Source organism: Nycticebus coucang, chromosome 17 (assembly GCF_027406575.1).
Source record: "Nycticebus coucang isolate mNycCou1 chromosome 17, mNycCou1.pri, whole genome shotgun sequence".
Classification (NCBI taxonomy): Eukaryota; Metazoa; Chordata; class Mammalia; order Primates; family Lorisidae; genus Nycticebus; species Nycticebus coucang.
Genome location: NC_069796.1, coordinates 55,646,528 through 55,668,705, shown reverse-complemented (window position 1 = coordinate 55,668,705; position 22,178 = coordinate 55,646,528). Strand labels below are relative to the sequence as shown.

General features: G+C 41.3%; 1 protein-coding gene across 2 annotated transcripts in view; it reads right to left on the bottom strand.

Moving 5' to 3' along the window:
* GALNT10 (polypeptide N-acetylgalactosaminyltransferase 10) overlaps window positions 1-22,178 on the bottom strand; it is a 286,117-nt gene that overhangs the window by 84,588 nt on the left and 179,351 nt on the right. The window lies entirely within an intron of this gene.

Here is a 22,178-nt window from a genome sequence, read left to right as displayed (position 1 = left end):
AATTTATAAGATGAATATGTGCTGGAAACCTAATGTACAGCATGGTGATTATAGTTCATAATTATGTATTGTATACTTGAACTTTGCTAGAAGAATAGATCTTAAATATTCTCATCACCACAACAAAAAAGGTAACTATGGGAGATGAGAAATACATCGATTAGCTTAATTGCAGTAATGATTTCACAATGTACGCACGTCAAATTATCATCTTAAATGATATTTTGATATCATCATTTTGATATTTAAATGTATACAATTTTTATTTGTTCATTATATGTTAATAAAGCTAGGGCAGAAGGATGAGCTTTGGCTCATTAAGTCAGTGAAAGAAAAAGAGACATAACTGCTGCCCATATCTGCTGCTGGCAGCCTTGCCCTCTGGGTACAATGTATAGTCCAGCATAAAGCAGAACACCCCTGGGGACAGCCTGGGCTTGGGGTGTGACTGTGGACCTGCCTTTAGGAAGGGCTGATCATCTATGCTTCACCAGCAACAGGTACTCCCTGATTGTGGAACAGACTTACCATCAACTGGCCATATGACTTTGGGTAACTCCTCAAATGCATATTCTCGTTTCTAAAATGTACAGGTTTAGGTGAAGAGTCCTGAAAGGAGCACGGAAATTCTCTGAACTCCATAATTGTGCTGCTTGGGAACACTAGGTTTTCTTACCTTCAGTGGAAAGCACAGACTTCTTCCAGATTTAAAAATAGACCTTGCATGTGGGTAACTTGCAAATGCCTGAACTTGAGGTTTCGCATGTGGAGAGCATGCTAAAGAGATAGGATCCGTAGGCGTGTGGAAGAAATATTTAAAAATAAAGGTTGGAATGTGAATAGAACTGGAGTGTCTGCTCTCGAACTTACTCTGTCACACATTTTTTAGACATGTACTTTGTAGTGGAAGGCACTTAGGGGTGGGGCTAGATACAAACAGGCTCTTCTAAAAGCTGGAGGGAGTTGTGGAAAGAACAGGGAACAAGCAGACCCTGCTGAAGGGTCCTGCAAGGAGGATGCTTTTAATTCAATATGACAAAACATTTGCTTTCCGGTTATTGTGACACAGCAAGACAGACACAGCACAGGTGCAGAGAGGTGGCTCTCACGATCATCAACTTAGCCTTGAGCAACCTAGCCTGCAGCAAATTCAAGCAGGTTAGGACAAGGAACTGAAAGAACCAAGACCTGGGTAATCCTAATTTGAGCTTTTCCATTTTCAAAGCCATGAAGATGGGTAGAAGTGGGCTCATGGGCCAGGTGTGGTGACTCATGCCTGTAATCCTAGCACTCTGGGAGACTGAGGTGGGCAGATTGCTTGAGCTCAGGAGTTCTAGATCAACCTAAGCAAGAGTGAGACCCATCTCTAAAAATAGCTGAGCACTGTGGTGGGTGCCTATAATCCCAGCTACTTGGGAGGCTGAGGCAAGAGGACTGCTTAAACCCAAGTTTGAGATTGCTGTGAGCTATGATGCCACAACATTCTACCCAGGATGACAGAGAGAGACTCTGTCGCAAAAAATAAAATAAAATAAAAATATAAAAATAAATAAAAAAAGAAGAAGTGGGCTCAGAGGAAGGAAGCATTTTGGGGACTAAAATGTTTGTGAGTAAATTTCACATGTCCCAGGAAAGGTCAGAAATCCATGTGTTACAGAGCAGGGCTTTTCAACCAAGTCCCCTAAAGTTATTGGAGGAAATGTGATCTACACCAGACAACAGAAACAGCAGGGATTTTCTGACTGAGGACCACGCAGGGCTCTAGGCACATTCTCCCATCACAAAAATTTTTCTTGGATATTTCAGGAGAAATTTATTCCATGCCTGGTGAATTTAGAGTTACGGGCTTGGTTGGCGCCTCAAACAGGTGATTATTGTAATTTAGAGAGAAAGTACCAAGCCATTTCTGTCACAAGGCTGGTTCAGCTTGAAAATAATAATGCTTCCTTGTATTTATAGAGTGCTGAATGCTTTATAAAATGCTTTGTCATCTATTATCTCATTTGATCCTTACAATGGGCCAGAGATATAGGCTGTTTTCTCTGCAGTGGGGCTTTGCATGAGAGCTTTCCTCCATTTGGGTTTCCATCAAAAAAAAGAGGGGACTGTTCTCATCCCTCAAGATTTGTTCTTTTTTTTTTTTTTTTTGGTTTTTGGCCGGGGCTAGGTTTGAACCCACCACCTCTGGCATATGGGACCGGTGCCCTACTCCTTGAGCCACAGGTGCCGCCCTCAAGATTTGTTCTTATCAAATATCTCTCAGGAGTTCCTATCAGTGCTAATACCTGAAGATGGAGTTTCTCAGCTCCAGTTCCCAGGACACCTGCATCAGAATCCCCAAAAAGCTGGTTACATATATAATGCAGAGAATCCTGGGCTCTACTCAGACCAAGGACCTGGATGCTCACAGGAGCAGGGCCTGGGAATTTGCTTGTTGAATACACTTCCTGGGTAATTCTTATGCATACCAAAATTTGAGAACCCTTGTTCTGGTATTTCATAGCTCCTCAGCTCTGAGATCTTGTCACATGAAATACACACACTTAATAACTGAAAATCCTAAAAAAGTATAAAATTCTGATGAGTGGGGAGAAGGCAGTCTAGTGTTGGCTGAGAGTGTCTGATCATTCAGATAATAACAGTCTCTCACGGATATAATTAGTGCCCTCAAATTGGAATATGACTGTTTAATAATTTAAGTGAGATCATCAGGATTAATGAACAGCAGTTGAAATTAAATGTGGGACCATAAATCCACACAGGCTTGTTATAGTGAACCAATTATTTATGACAAGGCATCCTGGAAAACAGAGGTGTGGCCAAGGCTTAAGGCATCTTAATTTACCTCCTCCCTCATGGGCCATGTGTTTTTGCACTTACAGTGACCTAGGGGATACATTACAAAATATCAACCCCAAATTTATCACAAAGCACACTCAGTGGCCTTTCATGTCTATAATCTGGTGTTTTACAAAACTCTGAGCATCTTTTTAACTCTATCAAAATAATCTGAGATGCTGGTAAGATTGTAGATTATTGGGACTTGGCCCACAACCACTGAATCAGCATCTCTATAGGTGGGTCCTGGTAATCTACATTTTAACAAACTCCTCGGTCAATACTGGTAAGGATAAGAGTTACGAACCATTGCTTGAGCCCAGATGAACTGGATACCATGGGGGGCACACTCCAGGCATAGAAATGTCTGCCTTTGAGGTCATTTTTTCTTGACTTTTCAGGCTTCTTTCCTTCTGCAGAAATCAGCATCCTCTTCTATGTCATTATTGCACTTTTTAGCTCACAAGCTCTTCCACATTTCTTTTTCTTAAATTTTTTTTTTTATTGAGACAGGGTCTCATTCTGTTGCTCAGGCTGGAGTGCAGTGACATCAGCACAGCTCACTCCCACCTCAAACTCCTAGGCTCAACTGACTCTCCTGCCTTAGCCTCCTGAGTAGCTAGGACTGCAGGAATGTGCTACAATGGCGGGTAACTCTTCTATGTTTTTTAGAGATGGGGGTTTCACTATGTGGCTCAGTCTGGTCTCAAACTATTGACCTCAAGAAATCCTCCCCTCTTTGCCTCCACAAATGCTGGTATTACAGGAATGAGCCACTGGGCCCGATGCCTGCATTTTTAATATCACATCCCTATACTGTGACTTTGAGGTAGCTGGGTAGCTCAGCATTTCAGTTAACAGTAAGGATAACAAACATCACCATAACAACAGCATCTTTAACAACTGTTGATGAAATGCTAAACTTGGGCTGGGCCCTTCCATACTGCATTACTTCACTTAATCCTCACCCAACCCATGAAAGGTCAGACTGTAGCTATGGCTTTGGGGTTGGAAGTAACAGAAAACTCCAACTAGTTTACACAAGAAAAAAATATATTGGCTCATGGGATGGAGGAAGGGGAAGGACAGAGATGGAAGTGCCTGGAAGCACATCTGGATTTAGGAAGAGCACAGCTGGCATAATAGAGAATGGGAGAAGGGAGGAACAGTTCACTAAACTGACTACATTCCCCATTTCCCTGCAGGATAAAGGGGGAAGGAAGAAAGGGTTTCATGTCTGCTACTGAGAATATTTAGTGTCAACACTGCTCAGGAAGAAGGTCTATTTATGGGTCATTTTCATTCTCTGGTGCGTTAAAGTGCTGTCCTAAAGCAGGAACATATTTGCTGGGAAAGGTCAGGACTTCCCTCCTACATGGTAGAAACAAATCTGCTGGCTGGTGTGGAGCTGCTGGGAAGGTATTTGTTAGTTTGAGTTTTCCATTAACAGTGACTGGAGTGCAGTTATTATTTATTATAGAATATTCTAAACCATATATTTGAACAGCATATAGAAAAAAAAAACAGTTTCTGAGAAGACCTGGCAGAAGGCATAGCTTTATAATCCCACCTGTTTTTACTCTCACTGCAGATAATTAGCAATGCCCAATAAATCCCATTCATGAACAGGCCAGGGAAGGGAGGCCAACGAGTAGATGACAGGAAGTTGTTGGTTATTTTGAAGTTCCTGATTACTTGTAAATAATGTACACATCTCTGAGGTTTACATTTATAAAGCAAAGAAATAAAATTAATATTTGGTTTGGGCAATCAAGGAGGAACGAGCATTTTAGCCTTTTAGGGGAAGGAACTGAGGATCTCCAAAGGTTGGAAAAGGCAGCTTGCAGCTCTTAATGCTTTCCAGGACCTAACGTCACCAAGTCACACTAGAGGAAGGGATGTCACTCTGGCCTTGACATGTGCCTATTTCTTTGTTCTATGTTATGATGTAAAAATTACATTTTCATGAGGTTTCAGTATTTGAGACAGGTAAAGCAGGAGAAAGAGAGAAAAGACAAATTTTCAAGCCCATGGACACTATATTGGTATGGTGCAATTGTCTTCTTTAAAAATTTTTTTAGAACAAATAAATGATATATAAATATGTGGGTTTGGCCTTCCTGATCTTCAGAACTGTCAGGTATTGCCCAGTTTTTTTTGCCTGTGAACACTCGTAGCATTTTAAACCCTGAGGTTAAAGCTCTGAAAGTGCCTTTGGATTTAAATCAAACCAAAATTGGCTCTGGACTGTGGTTGCCTGATAAAGACATGCTTGAGTGTTCAGGGGTAGGGAACCTGCAGCCTTGAGGCCATATGTGGCCATTATAGCCCAAGAATATGGGGAAAGGGGAAAGGGGTGGGGAGAGGATGGGTGGAGGGAGGGTAATCGGTGGGACTACACCTATAGTGCATCTTACAAGGGTACATGTGAAACTTACTAAATGTAGAATATAACTGTCTTAACATAATAACTCAGAAAATGCCACGAAGGCTATGTTAATCAGTTTGATGAAAATATTTCAAATTGTATATAAAACTAGCACATTGTACCCCATGACTACATTAATGTACACAGCTATGATTTAATAAAAAAAATATATATATTTGTTCTGTAAAGTTTAGATTTGGTCAAGGGGCCACACTTGGGGTTATGGAGGGCCACATATAGCCGTAAGGCCTCAAGTTCCCTACCATTTCAACTCGCCAGTAAATGTGAATTTTCCCTTTAGGCAAATACAGGCTACAAAGAAGCTTCCTATAAAGGTATTTAAATCACTTATAACATTGTCTGGCACATGCTAAGGTTTGACAATTAAGTTTGTGAACTTGCCATTGTGTACTTAAGTTGGTGGCACTGTACAAACAACTTGGTAAACTTTCATAACCTTGATATATCAGTGTCTCGTAGTTGTGTTCATGTTGATGAGTGGCGGTGTCTTGATGAGTGGCATTCATTATTGTTGTGTGTTTTTGTGTACTGTCACAAAAATGTTGGGGCTTGAATTAGAGGGCCAAATAAACATTTGGAAATTTCTTGTTAAAATTGACAAGAGTAGAAGGGAAATCAGGGACATGTTAGTCCAAGTTTATGGGGATAATTCCATGAAGAAAAAGACAGTGTACAAATGGGTTAAAACTTTTTTTGAGGGGAGAGAAAGCATTGCTGATGAAGAGAAGTCAGGATGGCCAGTAAGGAGAAGAACTAATGAAAACATTGCAAAAATTCATCAAATTGTGCGACAATACCATTGGCAGACTATGAGAAGCATAGCAGACCAAGTAAATTGTTGATAAAGAAACTATAGGAAAATCTTGGGCGGTGCCTGTGGCTCAAGGAGTAGGGCGCCGGTCCCATATGCTGGAGGTGGTGGGTTCAAACCCAGCCCTGGCCAAAAAAAAAAAAAAAATAATAATAATAAAATATTAAAAAAAAAAAAGAAACTATAGGAAAATCTTAACAAAATCTTGGCATGAGAAAGGTGTGGCTCCTACATCACAATAATGTATGAGCTCACATGGCACTGTTGCTGAGGGAGTTTTTAGTCAGTAAACAAATAGCTGTATTGGAACATCCTCCCTACTCACCTGATCTGGCCCCCAATGACTTTGTCCTTTACTTGAAAATAAATATTGAAAACAAGTCATATTATTAATGACTTTGAGGACATCAAGGGTAATTTGATGACAGCTTGGATGGCCATTCCAGAAAAAGGGTTCCAAAACTGCTTTGAGGGATGGAGTAGGCTCTGGTGTCAGTGCATAGCTTCCCAAAGGGAGTACTTTGAAGGTAACTGTAGTGATATTCAGAAATAAGGTATGTAGCACTTTTTCTAGGGTTGGTTCACAGACTTAACTGTCCGACCTTGTAGTAAGTGCTATATTGTTGCTAAGCCATATTATTATTATTATTATTAATGTTATTGTTGAGCTAAATGTGAATGACATGGATAGAACTTGGTTGGGTTTGTGCTAGACCCAACTAGGCATTAAGGAACCAATTTATTTTTATTTTAGTCTCAACTCTCATCACCCTTAGACTCTATAAATAAGAATTCACATCAGACCTTAGCTGGCAGAAAGGCTCAGGAGTTTCCCAAAGACACAATGACAGAAGGTGGCAGTTCCTTGGCCTTTACCCTGGGGACCTTATTCAAGAACCTCCAATATTGTGTTCCATTGGGTTTTGCTTCCCTCCAACATTACGTTTTTAAAGAAACAGATAAAACAGTAGAAAAAGACTTAAATCCTCACAAGAAAGTCAGGAGAATATCTGTAATTTAGCATAGTCTTCCTGTGCCAATGTTTTAAAATGTAGAGAGTTCACTCACCTCAATAGAAGCATCACCTTTCTGAAAATATAACACAGCTATTTTCCACTATAGAAGCGATTCCTTCCCAAACACTGGAGCTTTTGATGCTTCAGATGCAATCTGAGTGATTTATCTTATTTTATTTTTTTTTGGTTGCTCTCCCAGTAAATCATTTATACAGTGCTTGATTCACAAAATCCTGGGATTTTTTTAAAGATGCACAAAATATCCCATAACTATATTGACTCCTGCATTCTTGTTTCTGCCAGATATCCATCAGGTTTCCCTCATTACAAACTAATTGACATTCTGTAACAGCTTTAATCTTCTTAGCAGCTCTCTCCTTTGGAGTCTGCAGGAGAAGTGTTTAGGATGCCAAAGATATTAAAGGAGAAGAGTGAAGAAAGCCTGTGGATTTCCTTAGTGGTAAGAGACTGAGAGACTGAGAGTAAAGATCTGGGATTCTGAACATGACAGAACCCTTGGTGGGGAAGATCAACCCCTCCTATCAAATGCAATTACAAACCAGTAGACGATTCCAATGGCAGATAAGCAGTTTAGGTCACCTACTCATGATCTCTCTGAGCCCTGTGTCATTAGCTACAAGATGAAACTGCTTCCCCTGCCCTCATACTTCATGGAGGGACCACTATTTCACGTCTGGTGGCCAAGGAGGTGAGGTTGGGCAGGCCAAAGTGAGAACAGTCACTGGACCTGCATGGCCAGCTTTATCCTGCCTTCCTGCCCTGCCAGGGAGCACACAGTTCCTTGGCTGCTAAGCCTGTCTCTGGGTTAGTCAGTTCAGGAGGAAAGAGGTCGAGAGAGGCCTACCTTGTGTTCTCTGGATCAGCCTCTCCAACAATATTGCTGAGGTTCTGGTTTTGGACTCCTGTCTCTATTTTAACTCAGAGAAGGAGATATGTGACAGTCATTACATAATGATAGTAGGAAAATACTATAGCATTAAGTGAAATAAACCAGGATGCAAAATTATATAGGATTAGACATCCACTATATAAAGTTCAATAAAAAGGGACTAAATGTAGATTCTCATGATGGAATATTATCTAGCTATGAAACAACAAATGAGTTAGCTCTATATCTATTATTGACCTGAAGGATGTCTGTGATACATTAACAGAAAGAAAAAATGAGTTGTAAAGTTGTCTCAAAAAAAAAGAAAGAAAGAAAGAAAGAAAGAAAGAAAAAGAAAAATGAAAAAACACTGAGAACAAAAAAAAAAAATTTACAAATGGCAGTTAAGTATATCAATAGATGCTCACATCATATACCATTAAGAAATCTGAATTAGCCTGGGCACAGTGTCTCACGCCTGTAATCTTTGGGAGGCCAAGGTGGGAGGATTACTTGAGCTCAGGAGTTCAAGACCAACCTAAGCAAGGGTGAGACATTGTCTCTACTAAAAACAGAAAAACTAGCCAGGTGTTGTGGTGGGCTCCTATAGTCCTAGCTACTTGGGAGGCTGAGGCAAGAGGATCACTCAAGCCCATGAGTTTCAGGTTGCTGTGGGCTATGACACCAAGGCACTCTACCCAGGGTGACAGAGTCAGACTCTGTCTTGAACTGGATAACCACATGTAAAAGACTGAAACTGGGCCCAAACCTTTCTCAGCTCACTAAAATTGATTCAAGATGGATAAAACATTGAAATCTAAGGCATGAAAAAATAAAAATCCTCAAAGAAACTGTGGGGAAAACACTTGAAGTTACTGGACTGGGAAAAGACTTTATGAAGAAGACTTGAGTGGCAATTGCAACAGCACCTGTGGCTCAAAGGAGTAGGGCGCTGGCCCCATATACTGGAGGTGGTGTTTTCAAACCTGGCCCTAGCCAACTGCAACCCCCACCCCCATCCCCACCCCCCAAAAATGTGACTTAAATAAATTGAATAGCTCTGTACAGCTAAAGAGACAACAACCATAGCAAATAGATAACCATCAGAATGGGAAAAGATATTTGCATATTATGAATTAGAGAAAAGCTTGATAACTAGGATCTACAGAGAACTCAAATTAATCAATATAAAAAAAGCCAACAATCCCTTATATCAAGGGGCAAGAGAGATGAATAGAACCTTCTCTAAAGAAGGTAGACCTATCTCTAAAGAAGATAGACGAAAGGATAGCAAACATATGAAAAATGTTTATTGTTCCTAATTATCAGAGAAATGCAAATCAAAACTACCCTAAGATATCACCTAACCCCAGTGAGAATGGCCCACATCACAAAGTCTCAAAGCTGCAGATGCTGGAGTGGATATGGAGAAAATGGACACTTTTACACTGCTGGTGGGACTGCAAACTAATACAATCTTTTTGGAAGGAAGGATGGAGAACCCTCGAAGAACTCAAATTAGACCTCCCATTTGATCCTGCAATCCCATCACTAGGCATCTACCGAGAAGAAAGAAAATCATTTTATCAAAAGGACATTTGCACTAAACTGTTTATCTCAGCTCAATTTATAATTGCCAAACTGTGGAAACAACCTAAGTGCCCACCAATCCAGAAATGGATTAACAAACTGTGGTATATGTATACCAAGGAATACTATTCAGCTGCTAAAAAGATGGAGACTTTACATCTTTTGTATTAACCTGGATGGAGTTGAAACACATTCTTCTTAGTAAAGCATCATAAGAATGGAGAAACAAGAATCCAATTCTGATATGAGGACAACTAATGACCTAGCACATGGCAGGGGGTGGGGGAAAGGGGGAGTGGAGAGAGGGAAGGAGGGAGCGGGATGGCGGGTAACAATGTGTGACACAACTCTTAGAGGCAGGACACTATTTTAAGAGGGACTTTACCTAACATATGCAGTCAGTGTAACCTGGTTCTCTGTGCCTTCAATGAATCCCCAACAATAAAAAACAAAAACCAAAAACCAACAAATTTGAATTAAATCAACTATTACACATCGATTTGATGGCAAAGTCCAAAACACTGAGATCACCAAATGCTGGAGAGGATGGAGAACAATAGGAACTAGCTCTCATTCATTGCTGCTGGAAAAGTAGAATGGTTCAGCGACTTTTGAAGATAGTTTGGCAGTTTGTTATAAACTAAACATATTCTTATGAAACAATCCAGCAATTGCACTCCTGGGTATTTATGTAAATGAGTGAAATGAATGTTTATTAGCATTTTTATTAATATTTGTCAAAACTTGAAAGCAACCAAGATGCCCTTCAGTAGGTGAATAAAGAAATAAACTGTGGTGCATCCAGACAATGGAATATTATTCAGCACTAAACTAAAAAGAGCTATCAAGCCACCACAGGAACCTTAAATTCACATCAGTAAGTGAAAGAAGCCAATCTGAAAAGGCTATATATTGCATGATTCCAACTATATAACATTCTGGAAAAGGCAAAACTGTGGAGAGAGGGAAAAAGCTTGGTGGTTACCAGGGGCTGGGGGTGGGAAGGATGACTAGGTGGAACACAGGATTTTTAAGGCAGTGAAACGACTGTGATAGTGTAACGGTGCATGCATGTCATCACACGTTTGTCCAAACTCTTAGGAAGTATATCAAGCGTGAACCCTAATGTAAACTATGGGTTTTAGGAGATAATAATATGTCAATGTGGGTTCATTGATCATAATAAATACATCGCTCTACTACGGGATTTTGATAGCGGGGACTCTCTTACTTTCAGATGAGCTCAGTGTGTCCAGGGTGGTACGGCTGTAGACCTCTGTGTACTTTCAGCTCAGTTTTGCTGTGAAACTACACTGCTCTAAAAAATAAGGTCTATTAAAACACACACACACACACCCCGGGGAAAAGGAAAGCCTAAATATTAACAGTAATTACATCCATGAGGTCATGGATGGTTCTTTCTGCACTTTTCAGTTTCTCCTCAAGATCCAGCCTAAGCTCGTGCTGTTTCCTCCCCTCCTCCCTTACTAACACAAGGAGTAATATCTACTTGGAATAAGTTTAGCTGGAATTTTCTCTGGAAGTCTTCCCTGGGGTCCTCTGTGCTGCACAGTGTCTGGACCTCCTCCTGCAGGTAGCACATGGCCCCTTATCTCTCTCCCTACTAGAGGTCGGCCTCCCAGGGAAGCCTATCTTACTCTGGTGGTATCACCAGCACCTAGCGCAGGGCCCAGCAGTGTCATTTCGTAAATATAATAATATGCATTACTTTGATAAATCAGCACAGATGTACAGAATAACAAAATAAATGGTACACAACTCAAGAAGATAAAAGAACCCAAGCAATCAAATGTAAGTGGGCAACAGTGACCTCAACGGTTGCAGTGGTACCGGAAACATGCTGAGGCCTCAGAAGAGCAGACAAGAAATGGGGAATAGATGCTTTTAGGACAGTATCAAGAATGGCATGTTGAAGCGTGAAGTGGGACAGGGCAAAATGGATTTCTGTGATGTGTTCCCATGACTGGCAAGGTGTGAGAGTGCAGGTCAGAGTGAAGACAGCTGTCATGGGAAGAGGACTTCTGACCCCAGCCTCACTGGTGAGGGTCTCTACCATGTGAGCTAAGGGGACCGGCAACATCCATACTTCTTGGAGCTCCAATCACTGCCAATGACCTATCAATAGCTCTGCAGACATACAAACATCCTGTCAGGAAACATTCCCTGTGACATTTTTGTTTGTTTGTTGATATGGAGTCGAGTTGGCAGAAAGGTTGTCAATGAGATCACACCATAGCCTTTCACTGCTGTGCCTAATAATTGGAGGCAGCTCGTAGTTCATCCAAAGACAACCATCCTTTCCATTATTATATACCCATTTTCTTTTCCTGTTAAAACACTATTTGAAGGTGTAGAAGGCAAGAAGAAGAAGGGGAGTAGAAATAAACAAATGAACAAAAACCTTTCTTGTTTTTCCTAGTAAAAAGCATGTCACCCAGGCAGTGCAAGGTGCAGGCAAATCTGCCAGCCTATACCTCCACTGTGGTCTTCCACAAGTGTATAAACACCTCCATGTCCCCCTAATCCTTGAGCAAAGCTCATACATTTGAAGAGCTTTGGAGACCCCTGAAAAACTTCACAGTGATGGATCTGTCAGCAGGGCCAGGATTATTCCAGTGTCAGCTCCTGCCTCCTCTCTAGTCCCTGATGCTGCTCACACAAAGCTCTGGATCTTATTTCGAGAACTCATCTGCTCCAATTTTGTCTCCTACCCAAGGTCTCGACCCGTAGCTGAATTATAATTAGTTGCCCTGAGGATCCTGAAGGAGCCTCATTTCAGAGGAAAATGCCTTCTGCTAGGGAGTGCCAATCTAGCTTGCAGTTAGCATCCGTGAATTTCAACTCTGAGAACTGCCTCTGCTAACGTGGCCCAGAGAAATCTGTCTTTCAGGATGGCCCATATTTGCTGTACTTTAGACAGGCCTCTCCATAATTCTGAAATTGCTTCTCCCAAATCTCATTTTTAAACAATCACTGCTGAGAAAGTTTTCTTCCAAAGCTGCCTTGAGAATTTCTTCTTGAAACAAGAATAATGATTGCTTTTCTGAAAAATGCAGGCTGCAAAATACGACAGCCAAGGCAGAAGACTGAGGGGCATGAGGTAGGAGTTCTGCTCCAGGCTCAGGGCCTGATCCACTGAGCAAAGGGGCAGCAATCAGGGCTCTCCGTTCTTACTCCCGTCTGTAGAATGGGATAGCATTTGTTCTCTTCATGTTTTTAAGATCTGAAATTGGTACCAGGTTGGATTAATATTTGTGCTCTCCGGAAAAATAGATGTACTTGGAGAATGTCATTCTTAGGAAATGTACCTTTTCTTTGTCAAGATTGTTACACTCTTTTTGGGGGAGGGTTATGTTGCTATCTTTAGGGCTGAGTATATACAACATTAATGAAACTAGGATATGAGAGCTGCAAACCATACAGCTCAGGACTGGCCATGTTTGATAATGAACTCTTTTAGGCAAGAAGTATGCTCTTTAATACAAAGAGAAAATAATTGGTTGAGATGCCCCCTTGGGAATAGAAAGCATACAGGTGGGGAGGTGCTACGCTGCCCTGGAGCCCAGAGAGGGCCTCCTCTGCATCCAGCCAGCAGTGTGCTCTTAGTTAAATCTGCCCATTGCTCCAGGCCTCGGGTTTTCCTTTTGTGAAATGAGCAGGTTGAGTTACATCTGTGGTTTTCACATATTTAATTTTTTAGCAGTGGAGCTCCTCTCACTTTTTAAAAAAGCAAACATAGACCATGCCAGGAGAGGCACCTGAACCCCACCTGTGCCTGTGAGGTTCTCCATATCCATGACAGCATTTCCTGAGATATCCCTGGGGTCTCTACTGCTCTTGAGGAGCAAGGCCAAACCCACTGGCCTGCCCTAGATGATCTCAAAGTTATTTTTTAACCAAACAAGGAGAGATGTTTGTTTCTAACCCAGTTTATGCTTGTTTCATCCCTTGCCTGGAGGACTGATGTCATTAAGAACGCTGAAATTGTCCTTGGAATGGGGGCTGCTATTATTAAAAGAGAAAGATAAGGGAGCAGGGAGACAATTAGGTAGAGGGTCAACCCCAGAACTGCTGATGCTTTAGGAAAACAGGGTACAAAGGCCTGAGCCTGAGAACTCAAAGATGTGGGCCAGTGCCAGCCCCCGCAGGAACTGCTCTGTCCTCCACAGCCACACCTGCCTCTCTGTCTGCAGATGGCCCTGTTGCTGATGATGGTTTTCTGGGTATTAAGGTCCAGCTGACATACTCTTCCTCCTTATGCATTCATTCACCCATTCACAGACATTTATTAATCACCTACTTCTAGACCACAAATGCTCTAGTGCAGGGGTGTCCAATCTGTGGCCTGTGGGCCATGTGGTGATTTTGTGAGGACATTTTTTGCTTATCTGTGTTGTGTCAGCTATCACGAAAAGTATATGCACAGACCTTTATTTTGCTAATCAGCTTTCCTTAGCGTTTGTGTATTTAATGTGTAGCGCAAGACAACTCTTCACTGTTCTAATGAGCAGCAGAGAAAACAAAAGGTTGGACACTCCTGCTAGTGGGAGAAGAGAAGAACCATGACTAAACAGCTCAGCAAAAAGCTCTGTAACCACACGCCATGGGAGGAGCTGGAAGGAGGGTGTCTGGGCAGAGGAAGGACACAGCAGAATCCCCGTCCCGGCACAGCAGAGAGCCCCATTGCAGCTGGCACACAAAGTGGGGAGTGAGAAAACACAGTCTCCCTCTCCTTCTGTGAGCCCTGCTCAGAGCAGTAGGGAGGCTGCTTGGAGCAGGTAGCTGGTATCTGAGTAAAGGCTCAGGTGTCTGCCCCTGACCGACAGAGGCTATTTGGGGCTTCAGGAAATCAATTAATCACTTGAGCAATCTGCTCATTTTTTTCTCTTTGCCCTGCCCAGCTGTGAGTCCTTGGCCTGTGGGTTGGCAGGCCCAAATCAGAGGAGGAAGAGACAAAGAAAAGAGACTGAGGAAGGCTGAGGCAAGAGAATCGCGTAAGCCCAAGAGTTAGAGGTTGCTGTGAGCCGTGTGACGCCACGGCACTCTACCCGAGGGCGGTACAGTGAGACTCTGTCTCTACAAAAAAAAAAAAAAAAGAAAAGAGACTGAGAAAAGGAAACCAGGTGAGAGGGAACAGATGCCTGCAGCTGAGCACAGGGCCTGGGTGTTAAGTCCATAGGCCTAGGGGTGCCACTCAGTGGCTATGTGACTCCCAGCAAATTACTTGAGTCCCAAGGGGGCCCAAGGCTTCGCTTAGAGGCTATCATCAGGAATGCTGAAATTGTCCTTGCAATGGGGGCTGCTATTATTAAAAGAGAAAGGCAAGGGAGCAGGGAGACAATTAGGCAGAGAGTGAGACCATAGTCCATTTGTTTTGTGTTTTACAGTTTGCAAAACCTTCTTATCCACAGAAAGAGGAGATGGCACCTGTGCCTCCATGTCTGCACATGTGTCCCTGACTCTCCCTCCTGCAAACCAGCCATCCACAATGTCTGTAACAGTAATGCTAACAAGCTGAAGTATTTATTTTTAATGTTCACTCTGAGCCAGGCACCATCCTGGGCACTTTACATCTGTTTGTTTTTTTTTCTTGATTTCTTTTTTTGTTGTTGTTGCAGTTTGGCGGCGGCTGGTTTGAACCCACCACCCTTGGTATATGGGGCCAGCGCCCTAAGTCATTAATCCATCACAGCCACCTAAGAGGTTGTAGGTACTATTGTGATCCCACTTTATAGATGAGGGAATTGAGGCACGGAAAGGTTAAGTGACTGGGTCAAGGTCACAGAGCTAGGATGTGGCAAGGCCAGGATGAGAGATATTAACTACTGCTAACCTCTCTGCTAAAGAGCAGGACAATGGGGTGAGAAAGGGACATCCCCTACGCCCTGTGGGTTCAGACCTCACTTTGAGGACATAAATCTTACATACTGTTGCTTAAGGCTATTGTCACCAGGATGGAAGTGCTAAGGGAAAAGAGGAACTGAATCTGATCATTCATCAAACACGTATCAAGCACCTACTCTATGCCTAAGGAGCTGGAGATTAATGGTGAATAAGACCAATGTGATGGTCTCTGCACTTGTAGTGTACAGCCTAGCAGGGAAGACACACAACAAACCAACGTTTACACAAGTATTTTTTTTTTTTTTTCATTTTATATTTTTTTATTTTTATTGTTGGGGATTCATTGAGGGTACAATAAGCCAGGTTACACTGATTGCAATTGTTAGGTAAAGTCCCTCTTGCAATCATGTCTTGCCCCCATAAAGTGTGACACACACCAAGGCCCCACCCACCTCCCTCCTTCCCTCTGTTCCCCCCCCATAACCATAATTGTCATTAATTGTCCTCATATCAAAATTGAGTACATAGGATTCATGCTTCTCCATTCTTGTGATGCTTTACTAAGAATAGTGTCTTCCACTTCCATCCAGGTTAATACGAAGGATGTAAAGTCTCCATTTTTTTTAATGGCTGAATAGTATTCCATGGTATACATATACCACAGCTTGTTAATCCATTCCTGGGTTAGTGGGCATTTAGGCTGTTTCCACATTTTGGTGATTGTAAATTGAGCTGCAATAAACAGTCTAGTACAAGTGTCCTTATGATAAAAGGATTTTTTTCCTTCTGGGTAGATGCCCAGTAATGGGATTGCAGGATCAAATGGGAGGTCTAGCTTGAGTGCTTTGAGGTTTCTCCATACTTCCTTCCAGAAAGGTTGTACTAGTTTGCAGTCCCACCAGCAGTGTAAAAGTGTTCCCTTCTCTCCACATCCACGCCAGCATCTGCAGTTTTGAGATTTTGTGATGTGGGCCATTCTCACTGGGGTTAGATGATATCTCAGGGTTGTTTTGATTTGCATTTCTCTAATATATAGAGATGATGAACATTTTTTCATGTGTTTGTTAGCCATTCGTCTGTCGTCTTTAGAGAAAGTTCTATTCATGTCTCTTGCCCATTGATATAAGGGATTGTTGGCTTTTTTCATGTGGATTAATTTGAGTTCTCTATAGATCCTAGTTATCAAGCTTTTGTCTGATTGAAAATATGCAAATATCCTTTCCCATTGTGTAGGTTGTCTCTTTGCTTTGGTTATTGTCTTCTTAGCTGTACAGAAGCTTTTCAGTTTAATGAAGTCCCATTTGTTTATTTTTGTTGTTGTTGCAATTGCCATGGCAGTCTTCTTCATGAAGTCTTTCCCCAGGCCAATATCTTCCAGTGTTTTTCCTATGCTTTCTTGGAGGACTTTGATTGTTTCATGCCTTAAGTTTAAGTCCTTTATCCATCTTGAATCAATTTTTGTGAGTGGGGAAAGGTGTGGGTCCAGTTTCAGTCTTTTACATGTAGACATCCAGTTCTCCCAACACCATTTATTGAATAGGGAGTCTTTCCCCCAAGGTATGTTCTTGTTTGGTTTATCAAAGATTAGGTGGTTGTAAAATATTAGTTTCATTTCTTGGTTTTCAATTTGATTCCAAGTGTCTATGTCTCTGTTTTTGTGCCAGTACCATGCTGTCTTGAGCACTATGGCTTTGTAGTACAGACTAAAATCTGGTATGCTGATGCCCCCAGCTTTATTTTTGTTACAGAGAACTGCCTTAGCTATACGGGGTTTTTTCCGGTTCCATACAAAACGCAGAATCATTTTTTCCAAATCTTGAAAGTACGATGCTGGTATTTTGATAGGAATGGCATTGAATAGGTAGATTGCTTTGGGAAGTATAGACATTATGTTGATTCTTCCCATCCATGAGCATGGTATGTTCTTCCATTTGTTAATATCCTCTGCTATTTCCTTTCTGAGGATTTCATAGTTTTCTTTATAGAAGTCCTTCACCTCCTTCGTTAGGTATATTCCTAGGTATTTCATTTTCTTTGAGACTATGGTGAAGGGAGTTGTGTCCTTAATTAGCTTCTCATCTTGACTGTTATTGGTGTACACAAAGGCTACTGACTTGTGGACATTGATTTTATATCCTGAAACATTACTGTATTTTTTGATGACTTCTAGGAGTCTTGTGGTTGAGTCTTTGGGATTCTCTAAGTATAAGATCATGTCATCAGCAAAGAGGGAGAGTTTGACCTCCTCTGCTCCCATTTGAATTCCCTTTATTTCCTTGTCTTGCCTAATTGTATTGGCTAGAACTTCCAGCACTATGTTGAATAGTAAAGGTGACAGAGGACAACCTTGTCTGGTTCCAGTTCTAAGAGGAAAAGCTTTCAGTTTCACTCCATTCAGTAAAATATTGGCTGTGGGTTTGTCATAGATAGCTTCAATCAGTTTTAGAAATGTGCCACCTATGCCTATACCCTTCAGTGTTCTAATTAGAAAAGGATGCTGCATTTTATCAAATGCTTTTTCTGTATCTATTGAGAGGATCATGTGATCTTTATTTTTGCCTCTGTTAATATGGTGGATAACGTTTATAGACTTGCGTATGTTAAACCAGCCTTGCATCCCTGGGATGAAGCCTACTTGATCATGATGAATGACTTTTTTGATGATAAGCTGTAATCTATTGGCTAGGATTTTGTTGAGAATTTTTGCGTCTGTGTTCATGAGTGAGATTGGTCTGAAATTCTCCTTTTTGTTTGGGTCTTTTCCTGGTTTTGGTATCAGGGTGATGTTTGCTTCATAGAATGTGTTGGGGAAGATTCCTTCTTCCTCAATTTTTTGGAATAATTTCTGCAGTACAGGAATAAGCTCTTCCTTGAAAGTTTGATAGAATTCTGGAGTGAAGCCATCTGGACCAGGGCATTTTTTGGTTGGAAGATTTTTTATTGTTTCTTTGATCTCAGTGCTTGAAATTGGTCTGTTCAGGATCTCTATTTCTTCCTGGCTGAGTCTAGGGAGAGGGTGTGATTCCAAATATTGATCCATTTCTTTCACATTGTCAAATTTCTGGGCATAGAGTTTCTGGTAGTATTCAGAGATGATCTCTTGTATCTCTGTGGGATCAGTTGTTATTTCCCCTTTATCATTTCTGATTGAGGTTACTAGAGATTTTACTTTTCTATTCCTCGTTAGTCTGGCCAATGGTTTATCTATTTTATTTATTTTTTCAAAAAACCAACTCCTTGTTTCATTAATTTTCTGATTGATTCTTTTGTTTTCAATTTCATTGATCTCTGATTTGATTTTGGATATTTCTTTTCTTCTACTGAGTTTAGACTTAGATTGTTCTTCTTTTTCCAATTCCATAAGATCTCTTGTGAGATTGTTGATGTGCTCTCTTTCTGTTTTTCGAATGTAGGCATCTAAAGCGATGAATTTTCCTCTCAAAACTGCTTTTGCAGTATCCCACAGGTTTTGGTGGCTTGTGTCTTCATTGTTGTTATGCTCAAGGAAGTTAATGATTTTCTGTTTTATTTCTTCCTTCACCCATCTGTTATTCAACAGAAGATTGTTTAGTTTCCATGCCTTTGGGTGGGGTCGAGCTTTTTTGTTAGAGTTGAGTTCCACCTTTAGTGCCTTATGGTCTGAGAAGATACAAGGTAAAATTTCAATTCTTTTGATTCTGTTGATATTTGTTTTGTGTCCCAGGATATGATCAATTTTGGAGAATGTTCCATGGGGTGATGAGAAGAATGTATATTCTTTATCTTTGGGATGGAGTGTTCTATATGCGTCTATCAAGCACAGTTGTTCTAGGGTCTCATTTAAGTCTCTTATATCCTTGTTTAATTTCTGTTTAGAGGATCTGTCCAGCTCTGTAAGACGAGTGTTAAGGTCCCCTGTTATTATGGTATTATCAGATATCATATTGCTCAGACTGAGTAAGGTCTGTTTCAAGAATCTGGGAGCGTTTAAATTGGGTGCATAGATATTTAGAATTGAAATGTCTTCTTGTTGTATTTTTCCCTTGACCAATATAAAGTGACCATCTTTGTCTTTTTTGACTTTAGTTGCTTTAAATCCACATGTATCTGAAAATAAGATTGCAACTCCTCTTTTCTTCTGAATTCCATTTGCCTGAAAAATTGTCTTCCAACCCTTGACTCGGAGCTTTAATTTGTCTTTTGAAGCCAGGTGTGTTTCTTGCAGACAGCAAATGGATGGCTTGTGTTTTTTAATCCAGTCAACCAATCTATGTCTCTTCAGTGGGGAATTCAAGCCATTAACATTTATGGAGATAATTGATAAGTGTGGTAGTATTCTATTCATCTTATTTGGTGAGAGTCCATTGCTTAGTTTTATCTTTTGCATCAGTGTGGAGGTTTGGTTCTGTCCTTTAATTTCTGAGTTCTTACTTTGCTGCTGATCCATTGTGGTGGTCAGTGTGCAGAACAGGTTGAAGTATTTCCTGTAGAGCTGGTCTTGTTGTGGCAAATTTCCTCAATGTTTGTATATCCGTAAATGATTTGATTTCTCCATCAATTTTGAAGCTTAGCTTAGCAGGGTACAGAATTCTGGGCTGGAAATTGTCCTGTTTAAGTAGATTAAAGGTAGATGACCATTGTCTTCTTGCTTGGAAAGTTTCATTAGAGAAGTCTGCGGTCACTCTGATGGATTTGCCCCTGTAGGTCAACTGGTGCTTACTCCTGGCAGTTTGCAGAATCTTTTCTTTTGTCTTGACTTTGGACAGGTTCATCACAATGTGTCTTGGAGAAGCTCGGTTAGAGTTGAGGCGACCTGGGATCCGATAGCCCTCTGAAAGCAGTGTGTCAGAATCTTTGGTGAAATTTGGGAAATTTTCTTTTATAATATTCTCTAGTATGGCTTCCATTCCTCTGGGGCATTCTTCTTCCCCTTCTGGGATTCCTATAACTCGTATGTTGGAACGCTTCATAAAGTCCCATAATTCTGACAGTGAACGTTCTGCTTTCTCTCTCTTCTTTTCTGCCTCTTTTACTATCTGAGTTATCTCAAAAACTTTGTCTTCTACCTCTGAAATTCTTTCTTTTGCATGGTCTAACCTGTTGCTGATACTTTCCATTGCATCTTTAAGTTCCCTGATTGACTGTTTCATTTCCTTCAGCTCTGCTATATCCTTTTTATATTCTTCATATCGTTCATCTCTGATTTGATTCTGTTTTTGGATTTCCTTTTGGTTATTTTCCAGTTTATTAGCAGTTTCCTTCATTGTTTCCATCATTTCTTTCATTGTTTTCAACATGTGTATTCTAAATTCCCTTTCTGTCATTCCTAACATTTCTGTATAGGTGGAATCCTCTGCAGTAGCTACCTCATGGTCCCTTGGCGGGGTTGTTCTGGACTGGTTCTTCATGTTGCCTGGAGTTTTCTGCTGATTCTTCCTCATGGGTTATTTCTTTTATCTGTTTCCTTGCCCTAATTTTCCTTTCTCTTCCTCTTGCTCTTTAAGTTCTCGTGCCTGTGGAAGTTGCGGGCGGGTTTAGACGGATTGAACACATGCGACCACTTGCCGGTTTTCCACTGGTTTAGTCCTCCTCTTGGGGTCCAGAAGTCTCTCGCTGACTCCCTGTATCCTCTCAGGGTTGATGATAGGCAGATCCCAGCAGCCAGAGATGCCTGGAGTCCTATATCCCCAGACTCACGGTGCCCAGATGCAAGGAAGCTGTTACTCAGCTGCCATCTTGCTCCGCCTCCTACACAAGTATTTTAATGCTCCGTATGATAAGTGGTAAAATGTAGGAAGGAAACATAAAGGTACCATGAGAATGATTGTATATCAAAGGTTAGGAAAGACTTTATGGACCCTGTAGGCTGAGTTAAATGTCCACATACACACACCCAGGCCTCTGCACTAAAGGCATGTTATTAAGAGTGTGGTATTAAAAAGGAGCTATGGGTAGGTTAGCTGCCCCTGACACTGTCAGTTGCAATTATTCTGGAGTGCACTTACCCTTACTTTCTGTGCTGCTTATTAGTGCCTCTGCAAGAAGGTAAACAGAGGAAAGGCCTTCTTTTTTTTTTTTTTTGAGACAGAGTTTCACTATGTCGCCCTCGGTAAAGTGCTGTGGTGTTAACAGCTCACAGCAACCTCAAACTCTTGGGCTTAAGCGATTCTCTTACCTCAGCCTCCCAAGTACCTGGGACTATAGGCACCTGCCACAATGCCCGGCTATCTTTTTGTTGCAGTTGTCATTGTCATTTGGTAGGCCCGGGCTCAAACCCGCCAGTCTTGGTGTATGTGGCTGGTGCCCTAAACACTGAGCTACGGGTGCCGAGCTGTCTCTTCATTTTGCTGCAACTGGTGAAAGTTTTGATACAAAGACTAGGCTTGATGACATTAGCTCGAGGGCAATTTCTTCTTGGATTTCATTTTTTGGCCCCATCTGTATGTCTCTTAAACCCTAAACTTAGAGTTATTCCACAGTGTGAGACTCATAGTTAAAAGGCTATGCATTTGTTAGGATCACATGCTGGGGGCCAGCAGACATCATTCAGTCACCACGTTAGTGTCTAAGAGCTTTGCAACCAAGGGTTAAGTCACTTAGCTTCTCTGGGTCTCAGTTTTCTCATCTGTAAAATGGTGCAGCGAGTACTGTAGGTAGGCTTACTGGACATCTCTAATATGCTTCTTCCTTTCCTACTTCTACTAAAGAGGCCACAAACCCAAACACTCACATTCTCTGCTT